This window comes from Schistocerca gregaria, chromosome 4 (assembly GCF_023897955.1).
Source record: "Schistocerca gregaria isolate iqSchGreg1 chromosome 4, iqSchGreg1.2, whole genome shotgun sequence".
In the NCBI taxonomy this organism is placed as follows: Eukaryota; Metazoa; Arthropoda; class Insecta; order Orthoptera; family Acrididae; genus Schistocerca; species Schistocerca gregaria.
This window is the reverse complement of record NC_064923.1, coordinates 720,434,653-720,453,110: the sequence shown is the minus strand read 5'-3', so window position 1 is coordinate 720,453,110 and position 18,458 is coordinate 720,434,653.

Below are 18,458 nucleotides of genomic sequence, written 5' to 3'. Positions count from 1 at the left end.
TTGAGCAGTCATGGCGACTATTTTTGGAGTAAACAGTTGACTTACTTTTTTCCAGTCTTCTTTTTATTTGACTGCCCCTTATACTACAACGTTTTCCGCTTAGTATACACGGTTTTCAGACGACGTCCGCGGATGATGCTGTAGTATACAGAGAAGTTCCAGCATTAGAAAATTGTAGCATAATGCAGGAAGATCTGCAGCGGATAGGCACTTGGTGCAGGGAGTGGCAACTGACCCTTAACATAGACAAATGTAATGTATTGCGAATACATAGAAAGAAGGATCCTTTATTGTATGAGTATATGATAGCGGAACAAACACTGGTAGCAGTTACTTCTGTAAAATATCTGGGAGTATGCGTGCGGAACGATTTGAAGTGGAATGATCATATAAAATTTATTGTTGGTAAGCCGGGTACCAGGTTGCGATTCATTGGGAGAGTCCTTAGAAAATGTATTCCATCGATAAAGGACGTGGCTTACAAAACACTCGTACGACCTATACTTGAGTATCAGTGTGGGATCCGTACCAGATCGGGTTGACGGAGGAGATAGAGAGGATCCAAAGAAGAGCGGTGCGTTTCGTCACAGGGTTATTTAGTAACCGTGATAGCGTTACGGAGATGTTTAGCAAAATAAAGTGGCAGACTCTGCAAGAGAGGCGCTCTGCATCGCGGTGTAGCTTGCTCGCCGGGTTTCGAGAGGGTTCGTTTCTGGATGAGGTATCGAACATATTGCTTTCCTCTACTTATACCTCCCGAGGAGATCACGAATGTAAAGTTAGAGAGATTCGAGCGAGCGCGGAGGCTTTCAGACAGTCGTTCTTCCCGCGAACCATACGCGACTGGAACAGAAAAGGGAGGTAATGACAATGGCACGTAAAGTGCCCTCCGCCACACACCGTTGGGTGGCTTGTGGAGTATAAATGTAGCTGTAGATCCTCGAAGTTAATTAATCGTGGTATTCAAGGAAGCAAAGTATGAGAGAACAACCTTGTATGCAAGCGAGCCGTTTAAGAATTAAAGTGAGTCACCAGTTGCACTATAACTTTTGCACAGAGGCGTCGCAACACACGCCGCTGCCGTGGCCAGTCACGAAATGAAAGGAGCGGCGCTGCTTCCGCACTGCTAGCCTGTGACCCGAGGCTTCGACCGCCGACCCAGACCGTACTTTCTCTCGACCTGCGAGGCGGAGCAAGCGTTCACACTCTCTTTCAACGCAGGTCTCGCGGGTAGCAGAAGACCTGTTAAACCTCAGCCAGTGCGAAAAGTACACACAGCTTCTAACTGCAGCGAAGTGAGAGTTATGCCGCGGGACAGAAGCGGCGTCCACACGATTGCGTCATACTGGCTTACGAATCAGCAGCGTTGCTTTTCTTCTGTCCTCTACAATGTTCAGAGCCCAACTCTGTGGATCTGTACGAACTAAACTTCGATACATAGAGCCCAAGTCTAGTGCGATCTGACGTTACAGGCTCTAACCATATATCTGTCACTCTGTTGCCGATTTTGAAGAGATTCAGCATAACAAGCCTTCACGCCTGTTGCGCTGCACTGACCACTCATTACGACCACAGATGACCACGAGACTGAATGCCTTCTGGTAGCGTCGCAAGCAGGAACTAAGAGTGATTTCAGGTGTGCCGCAGAGTGTCGTAGGACCGTTGCTATTCACAATATACATAAATGACCTTATTGATAACATAGGAAGTTCACTGAGGCTTTTTGCCGATGATGCTGTGGTATATCGAGAGGTTGTAACAATGGAAAATTGTACTGAAATGCAGGAGGATTTGCAACGAATTGACGCATGGTGCAGGGGATGGCTATTGAGTTTCAATGTAGACAAGTGTAATGTGCTGCGAACACATAGAAAGATAGATCCCTTATCATTTAGCTACAATATAGCAGAGCAGCAGCTGGAAGCAGTTAATTCCATAAATTATCTGGGAGTACGCATTAGGAGTGATTTAAAATGGAATGGCCATATAAAAGTAATCAGCGGTAAAGCAGCTGCCAGACTGAGATTCATTGGAAGAGTCCTAAGGAAATGCAATCCGAAAACAAAGGAAGTAGGTTATAGTACACTAGTTCACCCACTGCTTGAATACTGCTCAGCAGTGTGGGATCCGTACCAGATAGGGTTGATAGAAGAGATAGAGAAGATCCAACGGAGAGCAGCGCGCTTCGTTACGGGATCATTTAGTAATCGTGAAAGCGCTACGGAGATGTTAGATAAACTCCAGTGGAAGACTCTGCAGGAAAGACGCTCAGTAGCTCGGTACGGGCTTTTGTTGAAGTTTTGAGAACATACCTTCACCGAGGAGTCAAGCAGTATATTGTTCCCTCCTACGTGTATTTCGCGAAGAGACCATGTGGATAAAATCAGAGAGATTACACAGAGGCATACCGACAATCCTTCTTTCCACGAACAAGAGGATACTTGAACAGGAGGGAGAACCGATACAGGTACTCAAGGTACCCTCCGCCACATGCCGTCAGGTTGCTTGTGGAATATGGATGTAGATGTAGATGTGATAAGGGTTTGAGGCCGCACAGCAGCGAGATCTTTAGCACCCTCGCAGACGCCGCAAAGAAAATAAACAAGGTGTAACAAAATTCCCTTTACAGATTTTTAGGGCAGGTTCCTTGCACGAAAGAAGGAATAAGTGTCTAGTAAACATGGATTCTAAAATGCATACTTAAGAGCTATGAGCACTTGCTCATCTTGGCTGCTGTGAAGCGCATCTCTCTGTTGAACAAGTTCAACGTATGCACTTTACAGCCAATGTATACTACATACTTTTTTTTCTTGCTTTGCTGTAAGGAAACGGAGATGAAGGTCAGAAGGTGGCAATTACGTGCTGTATTGTGGGTAATCTAACATTTCCAACTGAAAACGATGCAGGAGCATCTTTACTGCCCATTCAGAATGTGGCTGAGAATTGTCCTGAAGAAGAAAACGCACAACAGGTATGTAATGTTGGCTGCATAGCTTCAGGTGAAATTTCTCACCGGGCCCTGGTACTTGGCGGGAGACACTATTGTTCTATGTATCTTTATGTGCTCAAAACTAAAAAGAACGACGTAACGCGATCGATGGGTATACTAGAGACACCGCCTAACACACCTGTGCAAAACTTAATCGGATTTTCACTGTGGTTTCCATTTTTCCGATCGTTCTTTACTTTCCGAATAAGAATCGTATTAAAACTAAATATATAAAAATACACACGTATTCGTAGACAACGTTCTGGCAAAATGCCAAAGAAATCAGCGAGGAACTTTCTGAGATTTAAGAGTTTCAACATTTCAATTTTTATTTATATACATTATCCCGTTTCACGCTAAATTTATCTCGGATATTTGGCAGCACTGGCATAGTGTAAAGATAATGGCTGTATGGTTTCAGTGGTATTTATAAAATGGTACAGTTACTCGTGAGAAAGTGGACTGAAATACAAATGATTACTTTATGGCTAATTTAATATATAATACCTAATATCGAGCTGAGCCAAGTGAGATCGAAGTAGGAAACACTACATTTCGTTAGGTGGCCAGAGAACGAATGAGCACGGATTAGCAGAAAATCTTGCTTATAAGTACTCTAGTTCTAGATATCGCCAAATGTGCACGATCCACGCTGAATTACTCGTACTTTAACGGCAGAAAATGCTTTCGTCGAACCAGCAAAGACGTATAGGCGACCTTCCTGAAGGGCGGGGGGGGGGGGGGGGGGGAGGGTATTTTTCTTTCGCCTGAGTCAAGAGGCAATGAATCACTTAGGCTGGTCTGCTATGGGGAGCTCTTGATCAATTCAAGGGCAAACGTGGCTGTTAGATTAACAAACACGGACAGGATCTGCTTCCTTCGTATCTAGAACAAACAGTTTACAAGAAACAAATTACACTTACTACGGCGAGATCAGGCACCTGTGGGAAGGATTGTAGACACTACAAATCGAACGACGAGAGACTTAAAAATATCGAGCAAGAATAACAAAGCAATGGCGTCCATAACTCTAGTGAGACTAATGACCAGAGACACGATATTTCGTTACATCACTATGCTATGTTTCAGGACGTTTCCAGAGCTGTGCAGCAGCAACACGGCCAACACGCATTAAAGAACACCTGTCTGGTATTGAAAGGAAATAAGTGAAATACCGAGCGATAAAACTGAAAACCAGTCCACTCGTACTTTACTTTTATATAGGTAAATAAACATATTCCGATACTAAAGTTAACTGCAACAAGACGCGAACTTATTACAGCTGCAAAAGTTGGAAAAAGTTCTTAACACACGTCCCTTTCGGGTAATCTCTTTTTGACTGACGTCTGAACTACGTTCCAGCAGGGCTCACACCAGCCATCAAGCATAACAGTTCCTTTCTTTAGTAAGCATTGAAATTCAAAGTTTACCCCACAAGAAAGACCAGCGAGAGGCAGGGAGGAACTTGATTACAAATCTGCCATACACATCAGGAACAGATATATACAGCCCAAAAGGAATGTTTACGACCCCAAACGAAAATAAACAAAGTTCAGAGTTCAGGAAAGTACCAGAAAGCCGTTTCTCTTCTCTGCGAACAGATAACTACAGAGAACAGAAAAATTAGGCTCGCTTTGCGGTAGTACTGTAACTATTTAGGCCTGAAGCTTTGATCCTTAGTTTCGTCATCCACTTTTTTTATGTTTGCTCCTCGATGTTGCAGTTCGCCTTAATGCGGCCTGCTTCACGAAGGCCGGTGTGCACTCCTGTACGTATCGCTCCAGTAGTGAACAGAAGCCGTGAAACTGACGCTAAAAGGATTTAAGAAAAACAAAAGTGTTACCCTCAAGCACTGCCATTATTGAAATTCTCATCTGATCGTGTATGCACTAAATGAATGTATACATCTACAGCCGCTGTCGATCATGAAATTTTTGTTTTCCTGCGCATGAAGGTGAGAAACTGGCGTCCATTGTTGCTGTTGTGATGGTGCTTCCCAATATCTTATCGATTGTAGAATTGCCTGGAACGGACGCATGACAATATTTTGCCGTCGTCTAGTTAACGTTCTCATAGTTAACATACACTTCGCATTTCAGAGGTGTTATTTACTATTTATGCGTTCTAAGCTTCAATTTCACGCCTTTCTTTGTAGCAACACTATATTACTATGCAAAATTACAGCAGGGCATTGCACTGATCACTCAACACTGAGCGCCAAGCAGTTTTCTGCAGCATTCTCTGCAATTCACAGCAAGGTAAGAATGTAAAATCGTTCTACCGGAAAATACGTGATAATGAAGCTCGGGAAGGTTAATTGATATCTCTGACATATGGAGAGAACTTAAAATGATAATTAGTGCAGCGTACTGACTGATGGAAAAATATCATTATGCGTCCACCACAGACAGCTCTAGACTCAACGACATACAGCCCAATATCATCGCAACAACAACAGCAGACGATAATGTTTCCTCCCCCTCCCATACACACGCCATTATCACAATGAAGCGACTGCCTCAAAATTACATTAGACGTAGTTCGTAAATTGTTAAATCACTATAGCCGACATATTCGTCGCGAGAGAAGACAAGCTGTATTGATATTTAAAACTGTTTTAACATATCGTTTACTGGTCGGTCTTAGCTGCACACGACTAGTTTTCATTTCCCTTGATTTAGGGTGCATAGTTTCGTCAGCAATACAGAGTTCTGACATTTGATTATGAAACAGATGTGATGGGTTCTTGACGGAACTACAACCATACATCTGAAGATGATCCAGTGAATTCGAAGCTAGTCATACTGTAAAAAGATATGCAAATGAGACTGAAAAATAAACAATATATTTAAGTTGCTTTAAATGACCAAACACTTAATTATAGATTATTTCAGTAACTTTCTTCGTATGCTTGTAATTAAAAAAACCACCAGATTATGAGCAAAACAAACTCTAAAGGCGTAACAGTGTGTGAAATCATATTTTGTAGTTCTTTTAGACTAATTTAGCTTTTTGTAATGGAAATGACCAGTTCGCTTTCACCTGAACCATGACTATATCTGTATATAAAAATAAAATAAAAAATAACCAGTACATTCCAATACATAACATTGCTTTTATGCCAAATTTAAAATCAGTTGTATCCTGTGACGTATTATGTAAAGTTTTGCTTATATGTTGGACGGGTCAGTTTTGTAATCGATACAGTCAGATGCGTTCAGGTACATTTGATTTTAGAACTGGTTTAATAGCAATGTTGTACGTATGTAGTAGAGTATATGTTCGACAGTAATCTTATTTTTATCTACGAGGGCATAATGAAAAGTAATACCTCCGAATTTATGTGAAATCTCTTAAAGCTTTTTTAATAAGAGAAACGTCCTTGACCTGCCTACATATTTTTCCTCAAAATAATCGCCCTGGCGACGAACACCTTTCTTCCAGCGATAGAACAGTTTGTTAACGCTGTCACTGTAAAATGTTTAGCTTTGTTGGCGGAGCCACAACCTCACCTCTGCTTGCACCCCTTCATCACTATCAAAGTGAGGTGCTCGACGGTGTTCTTTAAGTTTCGGAAACAGATAAAAATCGGATGGCTTCGAGTCGGGACTGTATGAAGGATTGTCGAAGATGGTGAACCCAAGGCGGCAGATGTGGCAGCGTTCGTGGTGGACGAACTCTTCGAATTCGGAACTCGATGTCGGCACTCTTGTTTCACTCACCGACATAGGTAAGTTAGGCACCACTCTGTTACACGCTACATTTCGGAGCCCTGTAGGGACAGAAGGCTGCAAATACAGGGTGGCAATATTGAACTATGTGAAAAAAACGTAAAACAGTTACAAACTACGGTGTGCACACTATAGACATTCGGGCTTAGGTAATGACATGTTCGATATTCCTGCCGTCATTGGCGTTGATGTGGTGCAAACGAATAACGAAATTCTGCATGACCTGCTGAAGTGTCGGAACATCGATGCTGTCGATGACGTCCTGAATGGCTGTTTTCAGCTCAGCAGTGGTTTTGGGATTATTGCTGTACACCTTGTCTTTAATATAGCCCCTCAAAAAGGAGTCGCATGTGGTCAGATCCGGAGAATATGGCAGCCAATCGAGGCGCAAGACAGTTTCCTCTGTGTACCCCAGAGCCAGAATGCGGTCTCCAAAGTGCTCCTCCAGGACATCAAACACTCTCCTGCTTCAATGGGGTCGAGCTCCGTTTGCACGAACCACATCATGTCGAAAACGGGGCCATTTTGGATGATGGGGACGAAATCATCATCCAAAACCTTTACGTACCGTTCAGTAGTCATCAAGGAATATCGCACTGATTATTGCACACCACACCGTTGAGGTTGAAGAGATTTCTAGATCGCGAAATGAGGGTTCTGAGTGTCACAAAAACGTCGATTTTGTTTACTGACGAGTCCATCCACATGAAAGTGGGCTTCGTCGCTAAACCAAACCAGAATGGTCATAGTAATTCGCATCATGCCCCGCGGCCATTCGTGCAGTTTGAACGTCCTAAAGCAAACCGTTCAGAAGTTATGACGCTTTTATTTCATATCTATATATATAAAAGAAAGTCGGGTTAGTTATACTACACTCCTGGAAATTGAAATAAGAACACCGTGAATTCATTGTCCCAGGAAGGGGAAACTTTATTGACACATTCCTGGGGTCAGATACATCACATGATCACACTGACAGAACCACAGGCACATAGACACAGGCAACAGAGCATGCACAATGTCGGCACTAGTACAGTGTATATCCACCTTTCGCAGCAATGCAGGCTGCTATTCTCCCATGGAGACGATTGTAGAAATGCTGGATGTAGTCCTGTGGAACGGCTTGCCATGCCATTTCCACCTGGCGCCTCAGTTGGACCAGCGTTCGTGCTGGACGTGCAGACCGCGTGAGACGACGCTTCATCCAGTCCCAAACATGCTCAATGGGGGACAGATCCGGAGATCTTGCTGGCCAGGGTAGTTGACTTACACCTTCTAGAGCACGTTGGGTGGCACGGGATACATGCGGACGTGCATTGTCCTGTTGGAACAGCAAGTTCCCTTGCCGGTCTAGGAATGGTAGAACGATGGGTTCGATGACGGTTTGGATGTACCGTGCACTATTCAGTGTCCCCTCGACGATCACCAGAGGTGTACGGCCAGTGTAGGAGATCGCTCCCCACACCATGATGCCGGGTGTTGGTCCTGTGTGCCTCGGTCGTATGCAGTCCTGATTGTGGCGCTCACTTGCACGGCGCCAAACACGCATACGACCATCATTGGCACCAAGGCAGAAGCGACTCTCATCGCTGAAGACGACACGTCTCCATTCGTCCCTCCATTCACGTCTGTCGCGACACCACTGGAGGCGGGCTGCACGATGTTGGGGCGTGAGCGGAAGACGGCCTAACGGTGTGCGGGACCGTAGCCCAGCTTCATGGAGACGGTTGCGAATGGTCCCCGCCGATACCCCAGGAGCAACAGTGTCCCTAATTTGCTGTGAAGTGGCGGTGCGGTCCCCTACGGCACTGCGTAGGATCCTACGGTCTTGGCGTGCATCCGTGCGTCGCTGCGGTCCGGTCCCAGGTCGCCGGGCACGTGCACCTTCCGCCGACCACTGGCGACAACATCGACGTACTGTGGAGACCTCACGCCCCACGTATTGAGCAATTCGGCGGTACGTCCACCAGGCCTCGCGCATGCCCACTATACGCCCTCGCTCAAAGTCCGTCAACTGCACATACGGTTCACGTCCACGCTGTCGCGGCATGCTACCCGTGTTAAAGACTGCGATGGAGCTCCGTATGCCACGGCAAAGTGGCTGACACTGACGGCGGCGGTGCACAAATGCTGCGCAGCTAGCGCCATTCGACGGCCAACACCGCGGTTCGTGGTGTGTCCGCTGTGCCGTGCGTGTGATCATTGCTTGTACAGCCCTCTCGCAGTGTCCGGAGCAAGTATGGTGGGTCTGACACACCGGTGTCAATGTGTTCTTTTTTCCATTTCCAGGAGTGTATTTATAACTCAAGAACGGCTGGACCGATTTGGCTGAAAATTGGTGGAGAGGTAGTTTAGAACCAGGAGACGGACATAGGACACTTTTTTATCCCGTTCGACCGTTATAAAACGTGGTATAACAAAAACGCATCTCGCATGGAATAACAAAAAGTAAATGTCAGCCAAACGTCACTGTAAAACTTGGTATAACAAAAACGCATCTGACATGGAATAAAAAAAAAACGCAAATGACAGCTAAACGTTTATGGTTAAGTATCAGTATGTATCATTAATTAAAAATTTAAAGAAATATTTTGTATTTTCTTTGAATCTTCAATAACAATGCTGCGACCAAGACGATCGAATAGTTTTCGACAAAGGCGTAATGCAAGACGGATACTAAACATTGCAAATGAAAGGACTGAAGAAGAACAACAAATGGCCCGTGAAGAGCGCCGCGTTAGTATGGCTCGACTTCGTGCTTCTCAGTCACAAGAGCAAAGTGAGGCAGCCCGTGAAATGGCTAGGTTGGCAATGCAAAATAGTCGAGCGATCAACAGAGATCAACATGTAGTTTGTGGTTTAAATCTGGAATATCCATGTTTTTCACATGGTCAATTATATGTGGCATGTTCACGGGTCGGTAGACCATCTCCGTTGTTTGTTCTTGCGCTTGATAATAAAACAAAAAAAATGTCGTGTATAACAAGGTACTTAATTGAAGAGTGGAAGCTATGCACCAAAAAACATAAAGAATAAAGAATAATTAAAATACTTAATATTTTTATGTGTATTTCCTAATAAAAAATTGAACTTAACATCCAAAATCTGATTATTTATTGGCTTTAAGGCGGAACAGAGTTCCCTGGGGCAGCTGGTAGTTCAATAATTGTGACGCTATATGTAGATATGAAGAGCAAAGATGCAGAATGTTATAACGTTCGTTTCATTTAAAAACCTTTATGAGTTTCCACACAAAAAATTCGGAGACATTAGTTTTCAGCACGTTGTTGTACAAATCTGAGGGCGGTTCATGTGGAAATATACCTGTCACTCTAGAAAAAAATTAAAGCAATATAGACGGACGACAAAACATGTTATGCAACAAGTGAATGCGGTCTTTGCCTGATGTTAATTTTTGCATTGTATTGAGTTAAAAAATAAGTAAGTAATACGACCAGTGGCGGAACAGCCACGGCAGCAACACTTGGTCACACCGATCAAAGTGGGCAGAACCAGTCCATTCGTAATGTGCATACGTGAGTGGTGCAAGTAAGCCGGCGGGAGTGTTGGCAAGTATCCCACGCGCGCGACCGTTACACAGCGAGGCGCGCCCCGCGCGGCACTTTCGATTTCTGCCGGTCGCGTTTCTCCGCAGGCTGGAACAGGTTGGAGGCTGCGGCTGTGGCTGTGAGGTCAGCCCATCGCCACCCGTGCCGTAATGACGGCAGCGGATCAATTACGCAGGCCGCCTTCCACTTTATTAGACAGCCGCGCGGGGCCAATAGTGGCACTTACGCGCTGCACATTATGCAAATGTCCCTGTTAAAGAGTTACACACGTCGCCGCACACCCAGGATGCAAACTGCGAAAACCAGTGCACTGATGCTGACTGCTCCTGTCGCTGTCTGTTCGTTTGTGTTCGCGGTATCAGCCGCGAGGGCGAAACTAACGACACATAGGAAGACTCTCGAGGCAGTAACTTTTTATCTCGAACGAAACACGTCCCTAAAGCCGTCGGCACACGAACCGTGCTGTCGAACGTCAACGTTGAGCGTGCTAAGTTCAACGTGCTGCTGAACGCTCAGAAACGATGCGACTTATGCATACGACGCGTGGGCCCCAACGTGGTACACGCAGTCGCAATGTACTCCGGCGGCAGCTGCGGGAAGTTTATAGATCGCAAATCACACTATTTACTAAACGGGCGCGCGTAAAATTCCCACGTTAGCTCAATTAAAACGCACGTTTCCTCTGTTGCCCACGAAAAGGAAAGCACCATGTCCAATCAATAAGGACACAGGCTTATAAAAGTTCCATTACAAACAGTGCGATACAAATTTGCAATACTTCTTCACATAAGATAAACATTATTTCATCATTCCCACATTTTAATAAAACTCCAAGGTCAGTCTTACTTGACCACTGTTCCTACCCAGTAGCAGAATCTTTGCAACAAGTGAATTACGAAGCGTAAAAGAGAAAGGAGCAAAATAGCTTTACACAAGCAGCGCAAGGTAGAGTAGATCAAGCCAATCGAACACCCAAAGAAAGGTGAACTTATATTTACATCACATCAAAAATTATAGTATATACTTATTATATTAAACTAATAATAAAGTAACAGAACTTAATAAAAACGCCTATGTTAGGAAAAGAATTTACGTAATGGCGAGTCGCGAACCACCTCCGAAACATAAAAATTTCACTAATCTGTTATGCTGCTCAGCACGCTTTTTTATTTTTATTTTTTAAATCTCATTTTGTTCGTTGCTTCTGCTCGGGGCGGACGTCGTAGGACATCCGTTGAAGGTCGCTGTTGAGCGATTAACTCAGTTTTTTATTACAAAGGGCAGCTATCCCTCTGACCGAACACGCTGATCTACCGTGCCAGCTACGCTAAACGAACATTTTGGAGATAATTGCCACTCCTAGGATCTTACCCATCTTAGCACTTCCTGAAAGCTGTAATCGCAACTACGTTACTAACTGAAATTTAATTATAACAAATTTTACCAAGAACAATGCGTTCGGGGTGCATCCTCAGTGTATTGCTGCCCTCAAATAGCATACTCTCATAATACGAAGGTTACAATAATTCTTTTGCCACGAATATGATGTTACTCACAGTTACACACAGTTAACAACGGGTTTTCCAGTGATTCTCAATTTGCTGGTACTCAGAAACGGCATATATACGTGCAGGTTTGAAATGAATGCCAATATGGCGCCTCACAACTTTGTGCTGAAGGGAGGTGGCGTACATGTGACGTAGATGCCGCTGTGGCATCTCATTGGTCAACGCTCAGACGCGCGCTCAGAATATCTGACATGCCAGATATTGCTCTGCACGGAAAGACTCCTGAACGTGCTATTCCACGCCACGACGTCAGAAACTCGGCTCCCTCAACGTTCAATATTCGGATGCATGGTCCGTGTGCCGACGGCTTAAGGCGCGCCTGTAACCGTCAGGAACGAGGTTTGATTATATTCATTTCCTTTTTTACACCTTTGACTTGACGCACTCCCTTTTCCTTGGCTGGGGAGTCCTACGTCTCCAGAAATCCTTTATGCGTTCGATAACTGGCGTTTTCTTATTCTCCAAATGAAGCTCGTCAATGTTTCTACTTTTCTCTTTCAAATTTTGTGCTCGGTCCCTAAACAAACTTTATTAACTATCTTTACCCACACCACAGTGCTCTCCTCCGTCTTCCACAGATAGCTGATACCAGCTACGAATGTCTTCATTCTGCAGAGTTTCTACACGAACATTTAGTTTAAAGGATTTGGTGAATGCGTGTTAATGTTTTTCACGATTCAGAAGCAGAAACTACCATTGGTTGCGAAGTTGAAGTAACTATAAATTTAAATATTTGTCATAACAGTCTTCGTTTTTGTCTTGATCGTATGTCTTCTCTTTTGGTGAATCATTGTGGATCGTAGCACGCACGTAAAAGATTTGTTGTTTCATATATAACGTGCATGAGATATTGCAGTCATTCATCCTTTGCCACCAGTTGTAAGGCCAAATATTCATTTTCTTATGATTAAATGTCATTAAATTTATTTCGACTTGAAGCTGTTGCCACGCGGGATTAGCCCAGCGGTCTTAGGCGCTGCAGTCATAGACTGTGCTGCTGGTCCCGGCGGAGGTTCGAGTCCTCCCTCGGGCATGGGTGGGTGTGTTGGTCCTTAGGATAATTTAGGTTAAGTAGTGTGTAAGCTTAGGGGCTGATGATCAAATGGCTCTGAGCACTATGAGACTTAACTTCTTTGGTCATCAGTCCCCTAGAAGTACTTAAACCTAACTAACCTAAGGACATCACACACATCCATGCCCGAGGCAGGATTCGAACCTGCGACCGTAGCGGTCGCGCGTTCTCCGACTGTAGCGCCTAGAACCGCTCGACCATTCTGGCCGGCTAGGGGCTGATAACCTTAGCAGTTAAGTCCCATAAGATTTCACACACATTTGAACATTTTTGTTGTTAACATTTCTTGTCTTGTGGCTAAACGTGATAAAGTGTACTTTGATATCAAATTGTTCCGATCAGCCAGAGTGAAGTCGCCCTTACAACTGTGTTAATGTTTATATTTGGTCTTTAACTGATAAATGATGAAATTTGTCTAATAAAACCACCAGAACCGTCAACTCCCCCACTCCCATGCTCCCTGCAGTAGACTTTCCTTATATAGAGTAATTCAAAACCTTGCGCACAAACTGAAAGAGCTGACACAGGTGTCGAAATGCAACAACGTTGGAGCGGGAACTCATCTTCTCGGAAGTAATCCTGTACCACTGAAATCTTTGGAATGTAAGGACAACAAGGGCAATCAACGTACATGCGCCGTAAGTTCCACAAAAGTAATGTACTCTTTACTTAACGATGTTGAATGTTATGGAGGGTGTTCAAAATGGACGTCGCCACATTCAATACAGGCGTAACATTTGTAGAAAATCCTGTGGCACTCCACCAAATACAGCAGACAATGCATGGCAGACGTGCAAGCACCCTGGCGAGAAACGTTAAGGGCCAAGCAGTTGAATATCCCCTTCGAATCCTTCGCAAGATGTACAAAGACATGCGCAGAAAAACAGGCTAACCCTCAAATGAAGACAAATGTTGCCATCTGTTGCTGGGTAGGGGAATTATCAAAACTGACATTGGTCTCACACTTAAACATCACAGTAGCATACTGAGGGGTGAGATCAATGTCAGTTTTGATAGTTCCTGTACGCAGCAACAGATGGCAGCACTTATCTCTAAGTTTTTACATTTGAAGGTTAGCCCATTTTTCCGCGCATGTCTTCATTGCGTTGGGTGAGGACGTCACGTATTCTCAAGTGTGCAGGTGCTCCGTGTAGAGACATCCATCTGCTGGGGTGATAAGCAGTTCCGTTTACATAGAAACAGTACGTTATCTTTGCTGAGCGTATGACGCAAGTGCATGGATTGACCGTCTTGATCCTGACACAGCAAAGCTTTTATTGACTCAGGAATATTTTCAAGACCGTAAGTTCATGTTACAAAGCTGTTGAACTTCGTCTCCTCTGTGAGCTATTTCAATTTGTGTGCAACCTTCCGAACCACCCCACCAAGCGAGAGGGCGCAGTAGTTAGCACACTGGACTCGCATTCGGGAGGACGACTGTTTAAAGCCCCATCAGGCCATACACATTCGCGTTTTCTGTGATTTCCCTAAATCGCTCCAGGCAAGTGCCGGGATGGTTCCTTTCAAAGAGGCACGACGATTTCCTTCCCCACACTTTCGTAATTCGAGCTTCTCTAATGACGTCGCTATCGACGGGACGTCCTTTCCGAACTACCCTATAGTCTCTTACCAACTTTGTGCAGCTGCGCTGAACGGAGAATCTTTTGCATATGGGCAGTGGTGTATATCATTTTGCATATCGTTGGGCTGTTTCGAACTGACAGTCGGTCGTCCAGAGGATGAGTACCTTTTGTGTGAACGCCAGCGATGGGAGCTCCTCTAATTCGTCCCCGCTGCCGTTTTTATGCAACTCTTACTTCCTCCATAATTGAACGACGCAGACTCATTCGGGTGCGGTTCTGTTGTTCCCTGGAGCTCCCGCTCGTAGTTTCGCCGTCCAGCCGCGTTACGGCGCTGTTTCAGAGGTCATTACAGGGCTCGATCTGCAGCCTACTCCACCACTGCGCTTAATGTTGCAACACTTGGTTTCCTTCCGTGGAAGCTGAAGCTGTACTAGAAGCTTTAAAACACGTGACCTCCCTTCAGGTTCCCAAGGTCCTCATTCTGTCCGATCCTACGCCAGTTTTATGATCTTCAAGGCATAAAAAGTGGAGTTCCAAAGCCTGAAACCTCATCTCGGCACTCATTTGGCACTACATCCAGTGTGAAATACACGTTATAGAACTGCTGTGGGTTAAAGCTGACTCCGGCGTCATTCATAACGAAGAAGACGATATACTCACAAAAGAAGCCGCAAAATCTGGGAATTTAATCGACGCCAGACTTCTGAATTGCACCGTCTGGCCCGACAGATTGTCTTTCAACATTGCCTAGAGGACTGGAAAGTGTTGTATTTCTTCTGGGGAAGATAATACATCTGTTATTCCACGTTGATCCTGGATTCTTGATGTTCGCCTACCAAGATCACTTCTATCTACTGTCTCGCATTCGAGAGCAGGACGGTTCAAACACGCGTCTGGCCAGCCTAATGTAGGTTTTCCGTGATTTTCCTAAATCGCTTCAGACAAATGCCGGGATGGTTTCTTTGAAAGGGCACGGCCGATTTCATTCCCCATACTTTCCTAATCGGATGGGGACCGACGGCCTCGCTGTTTTGAAGCATTGGGAAGTATGTTTCATGTATTTTAGACACTGAACATTTGTATCTCTATTATTCCTATTCTTTTAGTTTCATTTGTTAAATTTATGATGGCAGAATAATTAACTCAGTTTAACTATCCGGTAAAATTCTACACGGCATATCAAATATATTTTTTAAACGTGTTCTCGTACTCCGGCCTCAGCGGTTAGCGACACTAGTTACGTGTGTGCGTTGTTGTTATTCAATGTATGTGTGTGTGTGTGTGTGTGTGTGTGTGTGTGTGTGTGTTTCCTACTTTAGAAAACGGATTTCGGCCGAAAGCTCAGACGTAACGTTTCCGTGTATAGTGAGTAGCAATATCCATTTCATAATATATCGTTACTTGTACATTTATTTATATTTGCTCCACAACACCACTGTTATTCTGTTATACTGCTCCTCGAATTTTCCTTTAAATTACCAAAACATGTGTTTCACTGGTTTACACGTATGACAAATAACAGAAGGCCTCTAAAGCTCTATTTAAAAATTATATCTGTATGCTCTCATATTATTTCAAGTTACGTTTTGTACTAATTTGTTGTGGCTCAATGGCGAGGTACAAGTCAATCCAATGGACGCGACTTTGGCGAGTTGCGTGTCCCTAATCTTCTCCACTTGCCGCGCGGTCTTGGGTGCCTTGTCACGGTTCACGCGGCTGCCCCCGTTGGAGGTTCGAGTCCTCCCTCGGGCCTGGGTGTGTGTGTGTTGTCCTTAGTGTATGTTAGTTTAAGTTAGATTAAGTAGTGTGTAAACCTAGGGACTGATGACCTGACCAGTTTGGTCCCACAGGAACTTAACAAAAATTTCCAAAAAATATCTCCACTTATCCAACCGGGAAAAGAGGAGCTGCAGTTTAACGCGAAAACCAAACCAAGTGGCGTTCCTCTCGACTCATCATACAGCTGAGAGGTGACGTCTCATTTAAAAGCAAAGTGAACATTCCCGTACTCCGGCCGGGACTTGAACCTGCCTCTTGGTTTCCGGGCACGCGCTTTACCGCTCGACTATGTTTCGGCCTGGTTCAAAGGGCTCGAAGCATTACGGGACTTAACATCTGACGTCATCAGTTCCCTAGACTTGGAACTACTTAAACCTAACTAACCTAAGGACATCACACACATCCATGCCCGAGGCAGGATTCGAACCTGCGACCGCAGCAGCAGCGCCGTTCCGGACTGAAGGATCTAGAACCGCTCGGCCACAACGGCCGGCTATGTTTCGGCCTGTATGGCAATTATTTACCTTTAACCTCACCTAATGGCTGATAGATGCCGAAGACCAAATAAAATTATAATGAATACAAGACACCTAAAGCGGAGCTCATTTTGTGTTCTTGTTACTGTGTGGAAAAGTTGGAAGAAGGGCATGTCGCAATCTGTAGCGCTTGCAGATATAAACAACGTGTATTTCCTCTCCAGGAGAAGCCCACTGAAGTCAGTATAGTAGCACTCCACCTCAGTGGCTAATAACAGTGACTTGGTCATTTTGAGTTTTGTAAGTTATCAAAAAATGGCTCTGACCGCTATGGGACTTAACATCTGAGGTCATCAGTCACCTAGAAAATGGTTCAAATCGCTCTGAGCACTATCACCTAGAAAATGATTCAAATCGCTCTGAGCACTATGGGACTTAACATCTAAGGTCATCAGTCCCCTAGAACTTAGACCTACTTAAACCTAACTAACCTAAGGACATCAAACACATCCATTCCCGAGGTATTCGGCAGTGCTGTGTTGACTTGTGATTGTATACGTTAGATGAAGAAAGATTTGTTGTGAAGAACAGCAAAGATGAATATGATGCATAAACTGAAAGTCAAAAAGAATATAAATCTTCCTTGATGTGAACAGAAGAAGTAAGACTACAGTAGTGCGCAGCTACTTTGTCGAAATAACTCAAAAAATGGTTCAAATGGCTCTGAGCACTATGGGACTTAACTTCTAAGGTCATCAGTCCCCTAGAACTCAGAGAACTACTTAAACCTAACTAATCTAAGGACATCACACACATCCATGCCCGAGGCAGAATTCGAACCTGTGACCGTAGCGGTCGCGCGGTTCCAGACTGTAGCGCTTAGAACCGCTCGGCCACCCCGGCCGGCCGAAATAACTATTGCCAGCTAGTTAAATTGCTCAGAGCTGAGAGAAAGACCACCGTTCTTCCCTGAGTCATGCATTAACGTATCAAATGATTAAGCTGTTTGGCTTTTACAGAAATTTTATAGGCTTTTTAAACACTTCACTTTGCTAAACATTCTGTCGTTCAGACCAGTGTTATATGCGTAGATCAAGCGAAGTTTTATTCTGTCTTTTTGAATACACACTTCATTCCGAAATCGTTGTCTCGAATACCATTTCATAGGAATATTACTCTCCCGATCCCATAGTTTCAAGAAATTTTATCATTACGCATCACCACAGTGCACCATATGATACGTGACAGTTTGAATAATGTGTGGAAATTTTACTTAAAAATAGAAATCAAGCTTAGCCACTGTCTGCTTCCTGTTGTGCTTTCTAGAAATCTGCAACAGTTTCATCAGGACGCGAGGCAAGTGGAAATTTTGATTAGGGGCACATAATTGCTTTACTTCAGTTGCGCATTTAATAGAAGCATAATTTGTATTGAGACTAGTTACAGCTTAATTCCAATTAGGTTCTGTTTAGTCAAAAGTTAGCATTCGAATTTAAGCTGGATATAGCTTTTAGGTATATAATTTCGGTAATACGTGGACTTTTTACGGAGTGGGAGGTAAATTTGGGCTACATTTCACATAGTAACATTAGTGGGGAACTTACATAGTCATTAGTCTATGGATTGCCTGACCTGCCAATAGACGAAAATAGTAATAATATCACTGTTCTATAACTTTAACCACAAAGTAA